Source organism: Lactuca sativa, chromosome 2 (genome assembly GCF_002870075.4).
Source record: "Lactuca sativa cultivar Salinas chromosome 2, Lsat_Salinas_v11, whole genome shotgun sequence".
NCBI lineage: Eukaryota > Viridiplantae > Streptophyta > Magnoliopsida > Asterales > Asteraceae > Lactuca > Lactuca sativa.
The window spans coordinates 132,749,333-132,753,293 of record NC_056624.2 but is presented as its reverse complement, the minus strand read 5'-3'; positions in this window follow the sequence as shown (position 1 = coordinate 132,753,293).

Below are 3,961 nucleotides of genomic sequence, written 5' to 3'. Positions count from 1 at the left end.
GAGCAACCTCAAGGACAAATCTGTTGCATCAACTCCTACTGCTGCTGCCCCCGTCTTGGCTATTAGGCAGGGGAAGGTAAGAAGAGGAAGGCTCCTTCCAAGAGCCACCATAAGGGATAGTACCAAGATAACACATCTTCTAGTGGAACCAAGGCTGGTCGCGCTACACCCTCCTCTAACCCGAAGGATGCAGAGTACTACCACTGCCATGAGAAAGGGCATTGGAAACGAAGCTGCCCGAAATATCTGCAGGACATCAAATATGGAAAGATAAAACCATCCTTCATTGGTATTTATACTATTCAATCTAATAACTCATCACATGCTATTTCTTGGGTTCTCGATACAGGATGTGGTTTTCACATTTTTTCTGATTTGCAGGCCTAAGAAGAAGTGTGGATATGGAGAATGGGAAGATAAACTTGATCATGGGGAACATAAGAGCGTCGCTTGTCACCAAGATTGGAGTTTACTCTTTAGTGCTTAGTAGTGGGTTAGGACTAGATTTGAATAATTGTTGCTATTTTCCAGAAATGGCAAGAGACATCATTTCTTTTCATGGTTTATATAAACAAGGATTTAGATTTTCGTTTGATAATGATAAGGGTTCTATTAATGCTTTCTTTAATGGTGTTTTCTATTTTGAAGCATTACCTTATAATCAAATATATGAAATTGTGATGGTTGTAGACAACTTATGAAATTATGTGTTGTATATCGATTCTTCCAATGATTTGGATAAATCATGCTTGTGGCATTGTCGTCTTGGACATGTCAACAAGAAACGCATAGCCCAACTCCAAAAAGATGAAGTGTTGGAGTCATTCGACCATAGGGACGATGGCGTGTGCGAGTCTTGTTTACTTGGAAAGAAGACCAAGTCACCCTTCACTGGCTCTTGTGAGAGGGGTGAGGGTTTATTGGATCTCGTATACACAGATGTGTGTGGGCCCTTTAGATCCACCACAAGGGATGCAAGCCACTTCTATGTGACTTTCATCGATGATTATGGTAGATATGAGTATATATACTTAATCAAGCACAAGTCAGAAACCTTTGAAAAATTAAAAGAGTTTAACCTGGAAGTGGAGAATCAGCTAGGCAAGAAAATTGAGATGCTTTGATCCGATCGATGTGGTGAGTACCTTAGTCTTGAATTCAATGATTACCTCAAGGAATACAGAATTGTTTCGCAGTTGACGCCGCCTAGGACACCGCACTTGAATGGTGGACACGGTTTGTTCCATGATGAGTCATACTTCGTTAACTATCTCATTCTGGGGGTATGCCTTAGAGACTGCCGCCCATATCCTAAACCTAGTTCATATGAAGAAGGTTGCCAAAACACCTCACGATACGTTGATAGGGAAAGCTCCCTCATTGACACATATCAAGGTTTGGGGTTGTGAGGCTTTCGTAAGACGAGAGACTCACGACAAGCTCGAACCTCTTAGTGAGCGGTGTATTTTCATCGAGTATCCATTGAAGTCCTTTGGACATCTCTTCTATAAACTGAGTGAAAATGGTGTCTTTGTTGCGAGGAGAGGGGTTTTCCAAGAGCGAGAACTCATAAGCCAACGGGACAGTAGGAGGCAAATCGATCTTGAAGAGCTTCAAGAATCGAACGATGAAGGAACCTCTAACACCGACGTTCCACCTGAGGAGGAAACTCCTGTTGAACCTATTGACGAGTCCCTACCTCTTAGACGTTCCAGTAGAGTTAGTGTTCCACTAGAGTTTTATGGTTTTCATATTACTACTGAAGGTGATACGTTTATTAGTGATATTACACTAGTAAATTTGGATGAACCTAACATCTAAAAGGAAGCCATGGCAGGCCCAGAGTCTACGAAATGGAAAGAGGCTATGGACAACAAGATTCAGTCGATGTATGACAACCAAGTTTGGAATTTGGTTGACAACGTGCCAGGTCGTAAGACGGTCGGGTGTATATGGATCTTCAAGAAGAAGACCGACATGGATGGGAAGGTACACACTTATAAGTCGCGATTGGTTGCGAAGGGCTTTACTCAAACTCCTGGAGTTGACTATGATGAGACCTTCTCACCAGTTGCAAAGATAAAGTCTATTAGGGTAATGCTAGCCATTGCTACATTTCATGACTATGAGATATGGCAAATGGATGTCAAAACCGCTTTCCTTAATAGGAAGTTGGCTGAGGATGTTTACATGAGTCAGCCAGAGGGTTTTGTTGATGCAAAACATCCTAATATAGTGTGTAATCTTGAGAAACCCATTTATGGATTGAAACAAGCATCTCGCAGATGGGATCTTTGTTTTAATGAGAAAGTCAAAGAGTTTGGCTTCCTGCGAAGCAAGGATGAGTCATGTGTATGTGCCAAAGCTAGTGGGAGTATAGTTAGCTTCCTCATATTATATGTCGATGGCATACTGCTCGTAGGAAATGACTTCCCAATCCTGCAAGAGGTTAAGTCCTGGCTTTAGAAGTGCTTCACTATGAAGGACCTTGGAGAAGCTGCCTATATTATGGGAATAAGGATAGTGAGAAACTGGAGTAAATGGCTAATAGGACTTAGTCAAAATACTTACTTGGATAAGGTACTAAAACGTTTTAGTATGGAGAATTCTAAGAAGGGGGAGTTGTCAATCCAAAGCGATACCAAGTTGAGTAAGGCTCAAAGCCTGAGTATTGAAGCTAAGATAGCAGAGATGAGTCATGTACCTTGCAATTCTGCAGTTGGCCCGATCATGTATGCTATGACTTGTACTCGCCCTGATGTGGCCTTCGCTTTGAGCATGGTCAGCAGCTATCAAGGGAACCCTGGTAGAGCGCATTGGACCGTGGTCAAGAATATTCTTAAGTACCTTCGGAGGACTAAGGAATGGTTTCTTATCCTAGGTGGGAGTGATGACTTAAGGGTATGAGGGTATAGCAATGCCAGTTTTCAGACCGACCGAAACAACTTCCGCTCTCAGTCGGGCTGAGTCTTTACCCTGAATAGAGGAGCAGTGACTTGGAAAAGTTCCAAGCAAGAGACCGTGGCTGATTCAATGTGTGAATCAGAGTACATAGCAATGAGCGAAGTGTCGAAAAAGGCAATATGGTTGAAGAACTTCATCAGAGACCTTGGAGTTGTACCAGACATAGAGGAGCCTATGGAAATTTTCTGTGATAACGAAGGTGCGGTTGCCTTAACCAAGGAACCGAGGGATCATGGTAGATCCATGCATATCGACAGGAAATATCACTTCATTAGACATAGGTTAGAAGAGGGACTCCTCGTAATAAAGAGAGTATCAACAGAAAAGAACCCATCAGATCCCCTTACGAAGGGACTAAGTAGGGTTAAGCACTTGCAGCACGCTAGGAGTATTGGGCCGAAGGACGATATAAGTTTTAGTGATTAGATAGTTTTGAAACGTGTATTAGATAAATTGTATTTAACATTTGATGATTAAGTAAAGAAGTAATATTTATAAGTAAAGTTACTGTCTTGTGTTAATTATTAACCTATTGTTTCACTTTGCATGTTTTGACTTCCTGAATAATAAGATTATTCGAACAGTCCACAGTCGTTCATATGTTGGAAGTAGATATGAAAGAACACTATCGTGAATTGGTCTGTCAACTATTTAAAGTGTATTAGACATAGCAAAAGATTGCTGCAATGTTGATGAGTGCTTATGAAATAAGATTTGAGCATTGGATTAAACCCACACTTACTTGTATCACTTCATGGAATTTATCACGAGTGATCGTAAGATGATAATATCATATAGTCTTTAAACCTAGATATATGGTTTATTGTTTCCGAGTTGGTTGTGCATTGATAATGCGTAAACGCATCAGTAACTTGATGTTATCAAATGTATTGTTGTGTATGATTTGATGAGTGAATAGTAAATGCATATGAGTCAAAGTTTATCTGTTCCTTTTATCCTAAGAGGGTAAAAGCTGTATCTGGGCCCCTCGATGATT